The sequence below is a fragment of the Pezoporus wallicus genome, unplaced genomic scaffold (assembly GCF_028554395.1).
Source record: "Pezoporus wallicus isolate ANWC-B61680 ecotype Strahan unplaced genomic scaffold, APGP_CSIRO_Pwel_v1 contig_5935, whole genome shotgun sequence".
In the NCBI taxonomy this organism is placed as follows: domain Eukaryota; kingdom Metazoa; phylum Chordata; class Aves; order Psittaciformes; family Psittacidae; genus Pezoporus; species Pezoporus wallicus.
In genome coordinates, this window is record NW_026637215.1 from 1616563 (window position 1) to 1630435 (window position 13873).

Genomic DNA, 13873 nt, shown 5'->3' on the forward strand with positions numbered 1-13873 from the left:
ACAGCAAGTGTGGCGAGGTGGGGGTTCCCACGTGGCAAAAGCTTGTGAAATAACATTTAGGTCTTGCTTCAAACTCCTTTCTCAAATAATCCCAGGGGAGCCCAACATTAACCTGCAACAAGGACAGCTATTTGCACGATGCTAGATGGCAGGGGCAGGCTGGGAAATCCCATAAGCAGGCTCAGCCATTAGCTGGAATTGTTTTGAGACAATTGTTATGAAGTACTTGGGACAAGAACGTACATATGGGACATGAAAAACTGAGGCCTCTGTTGAGCTTGTAAAGTATATAGTCACAAGTACGTCAGAGTATTTACAGCACATGCTGCATTTGAAAGTAATTCAGTTTACTCTCAGCAAACAGACTGTCTGAATGATCCCTGTGAGTGAAAGTCCTCAAAACACTGTTTCTGGGGGAAAGGGGGATAAAGGGTGGATAAAGGGTGATAAAGGTCCTCATCTGTCCTCCTCTCACGGCTCTACACCATAAATGGATGACATAGAAAAGAAATATGTAGGGCTTGCCATAGGGACACAACAAATGTCAGCACCTTTGCTTTCTAAAAATCTCTTAAACCTGAGAACTGTGACCTGATGTCAAGCTGCTGGACAGAATGTTTTTCAGTTAGTCCCAGTAAAACCATCAATTCCTTAGTGAAAAGCAAAGAAAGGTCGATCCTGAGTAGTTCTTCAGTTGCACGACAGGAAAAAAGCTTAGCTAGGAAAAGCAGTGCAGGCAGAGTGGTGAAAGAAAAACTTAGAAAACCTGGTAAGTTCCAAGGGCAGCATTAATAATAAATCCATACTTCTGTAATTGCATAACAAACCTGCCCACATCACTCAGGGCTGCAAGTATTAATTAAGCAATATAGCGTTCCTGGGAGGAGAAACTGATACCCGCTTCACTGCGGCACCAAGAGGTTACAGCATGACTGGGCTCGGGGTTTTCATTTTGCTGTCTTCCTGGTAGGCTGGGAAATTGGACTTTAATAACCTCTAATGGCTTTGCATGGACTCCTTCAAAACTGGTGGAGACACTAATGTTAAAGCAGCGTACTGCAAATTCAGTGGCTTATGGATGTAATAACACAGCTAAACTTAACCATTTGCTTCCAACCTAATGGGTCAAATTCGGTTTATTTTGATTTCTCCCAAGATTCTGAACTGCCATAACACAGCAGGATTATGCAGTTCTTACCAAATAAAAGGATACAGTGAAAGTACTTTGGGTGGGAACAGACTCACATTTGTGTGTCAGGTGACATACAGAAAGCACAAATTGACACGAAACATACATGCAAGGAAGCTGTAAATCACAAAGCTATTGTATTCAAGGAGAGAGAGTGGGCTAAGAGAGTTAATCAGCTTCCATCACCCCTGCTCCCATCCTCTGCTCTCACTCCCTCCTCCTGTTACCATCAGCTGGTGTAGTGCAACACAGCAAATGGCAGTTTGGTTGGGATCACATCCTCTGTGCAGCTTCTCCTGCAAATCCTAATTCTTTACTCCAGCATTACTTTAATCTGTTCAAGCATGTACGAATACTAAACTCAAACCAGTCTCCCTCAGGTCTGTATACATAGCTCACCACTCAGTTGTGTTACTGCAAAAGACCTCCTATAAAAATAGATCATTTAGGATCTTCCCCATTTGTCATTTACTCTTCAGGTTCTGTGTCCTAATTCCCCAGATACTGTGAAATGTGAACAGCCCTGGTTCCACACTGATGGTCACCTCTGCCTCCAGTTGCTCTGTGCAGTTTCTTCTTTCAGATCCTCTCTCTTTCTTCAGCCATTTGTTAGATTAGTCTTTGTTAAGCACATCCTCTCATTTTGTTTAGTATTTTTGTCACCCTTTCTTCCATTCTCAGTATTTAGTTTCTTCAGTCCTAATTTTCAGAACAGTTAATGTCTACTCATCTGACATCCTTCCCTTCACATCAAAATACATGGCTTCTTTACCCTATCCTTCCAACATTAGTGTACAACTTTATTCATGACATCCAGTATCTCAGTCTCTGATACAACCTGTACCAGAAAGCGTGCATTCTGAAGCAAAGGAACCAACACACCATCAGAATTTGCACCCATGCTCCCAATCCCCAGAGAAAACAAAGGCTATGTCAGAATGTGCCATGTGCTTGTTGGTTTTCCATTCATCCTGCCATCACCTTCCATGACCAAAGTAGTCCTTTTTCCTTCCTAAACCTGGCACCTGTATCCTGCAACACTCATTGCCTGAAAGCACTCTGCTCATCTAGCTTCTTTACAGACATGGCACTTGACAAAGCCTCCTTCCACCTCCGTGCTGGTACGCATAAACTTCCCTGTGTTACACCCCTTAAGTTGTACAGCTTCCCCAATATTACCATATAGAAGCTCTACTACGTATATGGCTTTTGTGCCAGTAAGTTATTTACTGTCTCCCACTTTCACCAGCAATGCTACAAGCAAGTGGGAGTATAAACAGGAGTTTTTCTTTGACCATAGATCTACCTTGCAGTCAAATTAAATAGGTCCAAACCTAAGAAACTAGCACTTTCTTAATCTTCCTTCACTTTTCCACAATTCCCTTAAGCTTATTCCCACAACCCCTGTAAAACACAATTTTGTAAGTAAGTGGTTTCCATGGACAGAAATCAAAAGGACTTAAAAATTAACTTGAAAGGTCTGCATTGAAATAAGTCTGAAAAACTTTCATCCCCCACAACCGGTAAGTCCTCACCATTCACAGTCCCTGTAAAGGCTGGGGTTCAAAACTTGACCACAGAACTCTCACTTTTTTTTTCAGTGCTATTTTTAAACTCAATTCCTTTATCATACACATGATGCTTTGCTAGGCAGGGAAGCATAATTATGGTTATGTCTCTCAATATGCTATTTCCAACCAGGGCTTGCTATGCCATAACTGCATTCTGTGTGTGGATAACCACGTTAAGCTTTATGAAACCTCTCAGCTTATTAAAAGCCCCTGCCTGGAAATGATCCCAGCTCCAACCTGAAGAGGAGGGCTTCTGCTAGGTCCACACTCAGCTCCTGAAGGAAGTGGGAAGGAAGAAGCAAGACGCCACTGAAATACAGTAGTGCCATGCAATGCCTGGGGCTATGGGAGGTCTGCAGTGGCCTTAGATGAGAATGGGGTTGTTTCCCTCATCTTCTGTATTCCTTAAATGAGCCAACACCCTAAGGAATAGTTTTCCAGTTACATCCTGGAGCCCGAATATAATGTCCCAACCAGCAAGGCACCGCTGTCAACAGGCTTGGCAGGCACAAAGCATGGTCATGCAGAGATACTTCAGTAAACTCCAGCTAATGCCATGACTTAAACCCTCCCCACAGTCATATTAAGGGACTGAGGAGGGATGTAAAGAGCCTGTGGGTCCCCAGGAGCTACAGTCACCTCAGCAGTGAATGCACCAGGCAGGAAGGTCAGCAGCACAGCCGCAGCCCACAGCACTGTAAGTACATGGAGGGGAAAAAGATGATCAGTGGCTTAAGCAGCTTGCAGAGGCATCAGAAAACCCTGTGTTATAACTTCCCATGAAGTTTTTAAATGCTAGCGCTTTCACGTTGTCAACAAGTCTGAATCAATGGAAAAACATTCTACGCAGAAAATTCAGTGCCTTGATCCTCTATTCTGATTTACATATGCAGACAAACATACCAGGACAGGATCCCAGTGAAGACAACAGCGTTTTGTGGGAAGTCATGTGGGGCAGGGTACAGAGCTGGTTCCAGAGCTTCTCTCTATAAAGAGGGGGGAAAGGGAGTGGGAGGTTAAAGAAAAGAAAAAAAAGGGGAAGGGTAAAAACATTCTGAGCCTTAGTAAAGTAACACAATGAGAAGGCTGAAAGGTATTTATTCATAGTGGAATATTCACTGATTAATTCTTTAGAGTACTGGTGTTAGTCTCCCAGCTATCGGAAAGCAATTTTGTTCAGGGCAAGGATGATTTTTGTTGCTTGGTTACCCTACTTTTTATTCTCGAAGAGAAAACCCATTGCATTGTTACATAAGCAGCAGTGTTTCATCCACCCTGGGAAAAACATGATACAAACCTGCCTGACTGATAGAGAGGCTCGGGAAACAGATTTACATGAAGAGCACAGCGTCTGTGTCGATTTATTCCTTTGCACACAGCTTTGCTCCAGATGGTCTGGAAAATGCTCTAGATGTAAATGCTACAGCAGAATATGCTAGCAATAGAGAAGACCGTGGAACCTCAGAAAATCCTTTGGTCTTTCCTGCAAACATAAGATAGTTTAACATGAAATAGACTAAAATGCAGTGTTATCCTATCCCAAATGCCCTCTGCACATCAGGAGTAAACTTTCTTTCAGTCCTATTGCTGCCTATTAGAATAAAACAACAAAACCAGCTCAGTGAGAAAGTGTTATTAACAAAACAAGATTTCCTTGCTTTGTCTTTTCTGGTTAGAGTTAAATGGCTGCTTATTTATCGATGTAGAAGCTTTGTACACAAAACAACATAAAAAGCTTGTTTTGTATCTTTTTCATTAAATGCAGGGAATTAAATACACATGCTCTTCTCTTCCCTCAAAGCTCAAGGATCAGTGAAGGGATTTGGAAGCTTGGTGTTCTTCCTGCCAGGTGTCGATATAGCTCTAAATAACACAAAGCCTGTTATGCAATGCTATTGTAGCATAACCCCATTCACTTCTTCACTTTTACCTTCAGCATCATCTCTGTGAACTTGCTGACTTTGAAGAAGAAACAAAGAGTTAAACCATACCAAGAAAGGTTGTTCTGGTACATTCAGCATGATCATGACAGAGTAAAAGAAATGAATGAAAATGGCTTCCCTTATGTAAGTGGTATCTTTGGATTTTAATACATGAAGGGAAGAGAATTTGGCTTTATCATGAGACCATTATAGTCCTCACCTTGGAGATACTGCATATGCGAAGTTCAATCTATGTGCAGCCTCATTAGTGACATAAAATTCAAGGGAGCATCGGGTTTCAGTAGATACAGTTTGCTTCCAAAGTCTGAGAAGTTAATTGCTGAGGAGTTAATAATCTGAGGAGAGACTTTTACTCATAGCTACAAAAAGTAAAATGTGACATCGTAGTGAAGTAAAATCCTGACTCATTTCAGGAACGATGACAACAGAAACATGTGAAAACAAACACTGCGTTTTTCTATCCTGTTCTTCTCTAAAACTGACTCAATGGCTTCTTCAGGTCATTAATGAAACCTTCAGAAATGACCATCTTCTCAGTGAAATACCACAGCAGTCTCGAGAGCCAGAGCCAGCACATCAAGTGCATGCAGCCCCTAGCTTACATTAAAGGTCTGTTACAGTGTTTAACATACGCTGTTTAAAACCCAGTTTACTGTAGAACAGACAAAATCATCCTCTCTAAAACAGAATGGGTTTTTTGCCTTGAAATATTATGTGGCAGTAGGTAAATGAAAGTCCAGACAGAGGAAGGCTCAGAGCAGCAGAAAGCTCGTGAGAATCGCTAAGTGAAGACTGTCAGTACATCTTTATGATGATACTGTCTTTTTTGTTACCCAAGCAGGACACTTCTAAAACAACACGTCAGGAAGGATGAAATAGAGGATGAAGTAGTTTTACCAACTGTTCTACAGGAAATATCTAACTTGGAAGATGTCAAGTTATCACAAGTGAAAGTTTTGCTAGGAATCTTACCTCTTGATTTAGGCATTCAGTTTGCTGATCTGGGCACGTTGTTTACCAGATTTCCCTTTTACTGCTTTACAACCTGCTCTGCATTTACTGAGTGCATATTTTACTGCACAGCATTGAATATGGTGTTATTAAGGCAAACGGGATTTGTGTTCGGTAGAGAAGCAAAGCAAGAAACTGGCATCTTAGTGCTAGCAGTGAAAGGACAGCAAATCCAAGAGCAGTTTAGTGCTTTTGATTTTAACAGATGAGCTCTCTACACGTGACTTCTAATTTTAATCTATTATAAGGTTAGATGAACCTCAAACCCACACATATCTACCTAACCATGAAGAAAAGCTACAAGTACTATAAATTGATGCTGCACAGTATCAGTATTATCAAAGGCTCATCACACAAGACCCACTTCTGGTCAATCTATATTTTAAGAAGCGATTACTATTTAGTTTCTGGAAGAAAACCAGGCGTTCAATCTGGCTGATCCTGCAAGCCGTTCATGTTTGGCTTCCTGGGATGAAACCCAAGCACAGCATAGTGAAGAAGGCAAGGCAGTTAAGATACCTGAATATTTACTCTTAGTTCTTACTGTGTGTTTGTCAGACAGGAAGGAAATACTCTCAAAAGGGACTGTGCACATGCTGTTCTGGCATTCTCTTAAAGGCTAATAATGCTACTTTCATGTTCTGTAAGCCAGAAGCAATTTGACTTTAGTAAATGTTGCAGGAAGCAAAAAGCTGACTTCTGCTATATTCCTTGTTCCCTCGTAGGCATGTTCTGTGACCACTGCTCATTAACCATTCCATATGTGTCTCAAAGCTCAGCATTGCACTTGAAGCATTGCAGCTTCCATCTACTGGTCTGAACATTTCTTATATTCATTAGCAGAATATTGTTTCCTATGGAATTAGAAAGACTGAGTGCCAGGCTTTATGGAGAAGAGAAAGTCCCTATGGATAACAGTCATTTGACAGTAGTATGTTGTACAGGTACACTTGCTCTCAGCAGGGAGAAGCACTAAAATAAGGGTAGTTTAACCAGTGAAATAAAGAATAATAGCTGTTCATAATGTTCATACCTTGGTAGATGGTAGCTTGTACTCTGTAGGTGAAACAACAACATAAGTTATGTTCAAAACTTATTAATATATGGTTGCAATAGTCATGTATGAAACTACTTCTGTCAAGTGCTACCACATTCATTTCTTCACAGTGTTTATCACCCCATAGCCCTGGGGCTCTTACCTGAGTCAGATTATATTGCAACAGTAAGTCTCTAAAGAGATGAAGGTTTCGCCAACAGATCAGTGCTGGGAGAGGAACAGCACTTTATCACTGCAGGAAACTCTGAACAATGATAGAGGTAGAATTTGAGTAAGATACAGAATAATCTTTAAACATTGCCATCAGTGCTACAAAGATAGATGACAGGTTCCAGTTTACCTATTACCTGTAATCTTTCTGTCATCAAAGCAAATACATCCCTCATTTTTCTCTTCTACTTTCAATAGTTCAGTCAGGAAGGCAGCAAAATGTACTTAAACACCCTCCCTTACCTGTATGAAATAGCATGACTGACTCTGTTATGTAAAGTTTATTTCCTCTCTCATTGTCTGTCCACAACCATGTCACCCATGGTACAGCATACTTTAAACTGGTGTCTGATAATGCTGTTATGTGTTTATGCTAGTCAAGAAAACACGGAAGAGTTGCACTTCATACTCGCAGTAGAAGATAACAAGGTTTGCAATAATCCTGTTACTGGAATTCTGTATGCTCTCAAAGTGGGAGATTTAAATGATCATAAAAAAATAGCAATATGTAAAGAGACTCTCTGTAGAAGTGTATCCTGACTGGGAAGTTTTACTTGCTATAGGCTGATCCTACTGGTCAGACAGCTGAGATAGAATTCATTCTGAAAAGCAGAGGGTAAGCATTTCCGACTGATTGGCCCAAGTATTCCGTCTTTTCTGTTTTCAGTTCCTCATAGATGTCACTGACAATCTTACAAAGAGTGCTATGTATTTGATTAAGTATATTAAAGCTGTTCCTTTCATTTTCCCACATAATTTCAGAGTCTCTCTGTAAAACTTAGGTGTTTTCTCATCATTAAGTAAAAAAAAAAGACTAAGACTTCATAAGCAAAAGATACATCAGTTGATAAAAATGTTTCACATGATGAAAATTAGCAAGACACAAGTGACTCAGTCACACTAAGGTTGAAAACAGCATCATGTGGGTAATCTCAGAACACCTATTGTGCAGAACAGTGCTAAACCACACTGCTAGGAAAACCTGAAAGCGAGGCAAGGGAGAGACGTGTATTTCTTGCAGAAATACTTCTGGGTTTAGTTTATTTTAAGATCTGTTCAAAGTGAACCCGCATAAAACATACATCAGAATGAGCAGATTTAGATTAGCTATCAACAGATGTCTCCAAGACAAACAGCCGCAGAACTCCTCCAGAATGTCTCTGGACACCTGTAACTCGTGGTTGAACAGTAATGAAGCCCAAATTAACACAGTATGCTGCCTGCTTTCCCTAGCGCTGCAAGCCTGGAAGCATTTACAACTTGAATCCATTGTTCAGTGACAGCAAAGAAAAGAGTCTCCAGGTCAGTATGGATACACCTGATCTAAGGACAACTGCAGAAGGACTGGCTACAGCTCCAGTCTCAAGACCTGCCAACTGAATAAACAAGTCTTTTAAAATGCATTGCGTGTACTGTACGGACTGGCTTCAGCTGGTACTGAATCTTCTATGCTGGGCATAGTCCAAAACACAAAGTTAGGTCCTGACTTGCAATCGGGTGATGAAGAGGTAGAGAATGGAGTCAGTGTTTCCCTTGACAAATGAAAGCGAAGAATAAGCAGCAAATGAGTTTTCCAAGGGCACAGTCATTATTCAATGGGCATGCACAATTCCAGACAGGCTTCAATAACAAGATTTCCTTTCCTCTCTAAGAAATTATCAGTTAAATCTATTTCAATTTTTAACGGATGGGGAAAGTTCTCTTAACCTGATCCCTAACCGCAAGCGCCTTAACTGCAGAAAGTATCTGCTACTGATTGACAAGGAATTAGTACATTATGAAAATTAAATGTTGGAGTAGCTTTCAAAACTGTTCCTAACCTTACAGGTTTTTGCAAAAAAGCCTTTTAGCTGAAATACAGTATCTATACTGTAAAAATTAGGCTTGTATTTGCTTTTTCCTTGAAACTCAAGTGGACAAACAGCACCAAGATTGCACCCTTGCCACCATCACCACCAAAGAGAAGCCTGCACCTCCCCCTGGGCTGCTGAGGTCTGACTATGCTTAGCTGGAGTTCTCCATGCACTGGAATACAGGCATAGTATGGATCTTGCAGGAATATGTTGCAAGGAACTGTTTAAAAGAGAGAAGACCTAAGTGTCAGTCGCTTTCAGCTTTATCTTCTCTGCACCATTTTCAGTAATACCTTCAAAATTGCCCTTGAAAATGCAATATATTAATGCTTAGATAAATTACTTGAGGGAATTCAGTGATCCTAAAAGCTTATGCTAATACAGACCAATTCTAATTTCTACATGAGTCAGTGTGGCCTCCCAAACAGGGGGCAAAACTGCAATAAAAAGGTGAGGGTGTCGCACAGTTTTTAATCAGAGTTTTATTGTGAGGCTTGATCTGCTAACAAACATCTCATTGCATGAGGAACATTGAAAAAAATCAAGATATGCAAAGGGAGAGAGAAAGAACATACTCCCTGGTTTGCCTGAGGATTTCAGTCTTGGATAAAGTGTAAGTGGGAGCAGGCTGCTTAACAATTACTTGTCCACATTGCCATATCCTCAGTGAGCTTTCATAAAATGAGAGAGAAAAAGCAAATAACTTTCCTTCTTTCCTTCTCAAGTATTTACATAATACCCATTGACTTGCCTGTGGCTATTTGTATCCAAGAGCCTTGAATATTTATCATTAGACATACACCAGGAGTAATGCAATGATCTCGATAAAAATTGGACTGTACAATTCTGTTTCTCAGTTTTCTTAGTTCTTCAGCTTCACTCCGTTCGTACTGGTAAGATCCGTATCCTACACAAGCTTCCTTCTCCCTGTCAAGCTTTCCTGTTACAAAGTACCTGTTTTCTTTTAAAATAGTTATTTCAATTGTATAACTCAGGTCATCCTATCAGGACACGCTATGACAAATAGGTTTTTTAGTTACGAACCAAAACCACATATAGCTGGTTACAAAATCCCACGGTGCAACTAAAAACATACATGGAGGTGAATCTAAATAGCTAACATAGTTTTAAGCAAACCCAGTTCTGGACAGTAGTTAAGTCCACTTTAAGAACAAGAAGGTGAAGCTTACTAAGAAGGAAGGTTGCTGATGGTTTATATTGTTTCTCCTCAACAATTCCCTGATACCACTGTCACGTCCCAGAACTTAGGCACATAGTAAGATACAACAACACTCAGCGACAGATTCAGTTCTTACAGAAAGCGTCAGGGAACCTCAGTACACTGAGCTGTTTCACATGGGAATCTCAAAGTGCCATCCTGGAATTTGGTCTGGATCTTTGATTACAAAACTGAAACAGTTTTTAATGGCCCTGTTTGAGCATGATTCTAGTGATGAGTGCCACAGAACAGATGGCTACATAGGGGAAGGCAGCAAACTCTGCTTGCCTCTAGTCTTATAACTAGTATCTTCCTGATCTGCCCATGATATTTTGGGGTTTTGTCTAAGGAATTGAGTAACGAGAGTTTAAAGATCCATGATGAGAGCCAATACACATGACAAAGGCTGCCACAGCTCCGATACCCTGACAAGTAATACACAGGTACGCACAGACCCAATACACTACATCAACAATGAACCTGGTATGTCAAATAATAAAAGCACCATAATAAGAAAGCAACTGCAGCACATGGTGTGACAAGGTGTGCTGCACACAGTGCACAGCCAGTGCTTCCTGCATACATTGAGCTGATTGCAGCCATGCTATTCTGCCCGCCTGCGGGAAGGATTGTCACTGTCTAACAGTCCTGAGGCAGCTAAACTACTTAATAGTGCTGTTTCCACAGCCCAGTGTCCAGCAGCCAGGAAAATGCAGTCACCTGCGTAATAGCTTTGCCTGTAAGACAAGGATTTGTACAGGAGAGCACGGTTACGGTGCTCCATAAGAGGAGAGACCAGTGAAGAACAGCCACATGACAGGAGTGTGAGGCCACCGAAGATGGACAGAGAAACAGATAAAAACATACATTTCCATTCCTTCTATTTCAGAGAAGTTGCTCAATCTTTAACGAACAGGGGTTTTGGTTTGAGAATAAAAGGGCTTCCAAAGCAAATCAATATACGTCTGAATTAGTTTTTAGGTGTCTTTCCAGCAGCAAGTTCTGAATCTTACAGGGCTCTACCTGTAGCTATATCTCTAGCCATTTAGTTCCAAAAGAAGAAAAACGTCAGCCTGAAATTTCTCTTAGACTTTCCTAATGAAACCATGTACCAGCCTTCAAACAGATTTATAGAGTACGTCTAAAGACATAGTAGTACAAATTCAAGAATGAATGTTTTACTGAAGATAAATACGCACTCGAGAAAAATCAATTCTATTTACCTTCTTCAAAGGAAGAGACTCAACAGAACCACCCGTTATGGGTAAGAACCAAAGAAGGCAATACAAGCAAGACCGAAACTGATGATTGTTTTACACTAAAGAGCAGAAAAGCATCCCCCCCCCCCAAGAAAAAAAACCCTAACAAACCAAACACAAACCCCAAACCTTAGTAACAGCTAAACCAAATCTTAGCTTCCAGTTATACATATCTTACTGTAAGGCCTGCTGCAACAAGCCAAGTAACAGAAAATTGCTAGGGCAAGCTAACCCCACCATCTTGGAGCATGCTGTTCTCAGAGACGGAAGCACTAGACACTTGCCAACAACATATATCAAGCTATGTTAGAAGTGTCGCTGGTGTAGGACACGTTGCCCCCAGCTTCAGAGTGCTCCTTTCCATTCACCAAATCTATGCTAGCTTTTCTCATGGTGATGAAAAAAGTTCAATATTCCCTCTTAACCACAGTGTTCTCTCTAATTCAGCCCTACAGTCACTTTGGATTTGTTTTTTTAAGTTTGGGGGTTTTTAAAAAGCAATTACCATACCTGGAGTGCTGCAGAAACTATTCCTGGGACAAAGACCTCAGTCTTTTATTTCATGCTGTTTTCCTTCAAAGCAGTCACCAGTTGAGTTGTCTTATTCAGGTTTTCTGTTGAGAAGAACAGATTGCCCCTACATAGCAGGACTGTATAGCTTCTAACAGGAAATAGTCAAGCTTGTAGCTAGTTAAGCTTTTAGATTAGACCATCTCTTTTAACCTCTGATAAAACATGAGCAAATCCAATGTTGTCATGGGCCAGTAAGCTGGAATTGAACTCTCTAGTGAGATTGCTGGTATTCAAACAAAAGAAGAAAACCTGGACTTTCAAACAGCTGAAAGATTAATTTCGATACGGCGGTAGCAATGTAAAGAATCTGGGTGCTTGAACAGCTTTTTGTGGGAAGGATCGGCAGGTAGCACCAAAGAGATGCCTACTTGAACCTGCAGGAAGAGCAGGTTAGCCAGAGGTTTGGTGCTTCAAGCTCTTCATAGAATCATAGAATTGTTAGGGTTGGAAAGGACCTTAAGATCATCCAGTTCCAGCCTCCCTGCCGTGGGCTACCTTACGCTAAACCATGTCACCCAAGGCCTCATCCAATCTGGCCCTGAACACTGCCAGGGATGGAGCATTCACAACCTCCCTGGGCAACCCATTCCAGTGCCTCACCACCCTCACAGGAAAGAATTTCCTCCTTATATCCAACCTAAACTTCCCCTGTTTAAGATTTAACCCGTTACCCCTTGTCCTATCACTACAGTCCCTAATGAAGAGTCCCTCCCCAGCATCCCTATAGCCCCCCTTCAGATACTGGAAGGCTGCTATGAGGTCTCCACGCAGCCTTCTCTTCTCCAGGCTGAACAGCCCCAACTTTCTCAGCCTATCTTCATACAGGAGGTGCTCCAGTCCCCTGATCATCCTCGTGGCCCTCCTCTGGACTTGTTCCAACAGTTCCATGTCCTTTTTATGTTGAGGACACCAGAACTGCACACAATGCTCCAGGTGAGGTCTCACGAGAGCAGAGCAGAGGGGCAGGATCACCTCCTTCGACCTGCTGGTCATGCTCCTTTTGATGCATCCCAGGGTACAGTTGGCTTTCTGGGCTGCGAGCGTGCACTGCTGGTTCATGTTCATTTTCTCATCAACCAACACCCCCAAGTCCTTCTCCACAGGGCTGCTCTGAATCTCTTCTCTTCTCTTCATGGTCCAATATAATACACCAGCTCATTACTTTGTACTTCCTGCCTATTTTCCCAAGGGATCCTGTTACTATGAAGCCAGCCTTAGTTAACAGTGTCTTCATCTGGAAGCTTCTCTTAATAGATATGAGTACTAAATTTGTTTTTCCTTTTGGTAATAGCTTAAAGCCTAGAGCAGAGCTCTAGTGAAAAAGCTGAGGAGACCCCACAGAAGAAATCCTCAGCCTGTAGGGCTCTGGTGACACTCTGTGTTTTGGGGATATTCCGCCATCAGTCACGTTCTGATTCACATTACATTGCTAGCTTCCTTCCCACGTTGCACGCCACAATAAAACAATATTTAAGACCCTTTCAGTTACAGGGGTTACACATTGTAAGTGCCACTTATTTATAAATCCCATTTCTGCTGCCTGTAACTGGCAAATCCAGCAGGGATTGTTTGTTTAGAAGCTATTGATCCAAATCTGTGTTTCAGTGAAAAAACAAAATTAAATTGAACTTTAAAATGCTTCAAATTGTGACTGTGCATCAGCACTGCGCTCAGTGAAGAGTGGTTTGGGGTTTTTTTATTGACTGGAATGGGCAGTCCTACATTGCAGCTGCAGCCCAGAACAGCATAGGTTACCATGAGTCCTTTCTTGCCTTTGAGATCCACAATTTATTAAACTTCCTCACAATACTATTATTGTAACCGATATTTCTGCTGCATAGTATCTCATGTATTTGGAGAAAAATAAAATCAGGGATTATGCATTAAATTGAACCCTGTGATAGGTTTTTTCCTGCTATCAGTGAGGAGCAGCAATTGTAATTGATCGTAAATAAAAGTCTTTGCAGACAAATGCCCTACCTCCAAGG

At 41.4% G+C, this 13873-nt stretch overlaps 1 long non-coding RNA gene across 1 annotated transcript in view; it reads right to left on the reverse strand.

The window, feature by feature from the left end:
- Positions 1–3661: 3661 nt before the first annotated feature.
- The window catches only part of LOC130596504 (uncharacterized), a 36147-nt gene continuing 25935 nt past the window's right edge, over positions 3662–13873 (reverse strand). The window contains exons 3-4 of the long non-coding RNA XR_008971536.1: positions 4054–4243; positions 3662–3744 (exon numbers count right to left, since the gene is read on the reverse strand). This is a non-coding gene — a long non-coding RNA (uncharacterized LOC130596504). The remainder of the gene's footprint in view (positions 3745–4053; positions 4244–13873) is intronic.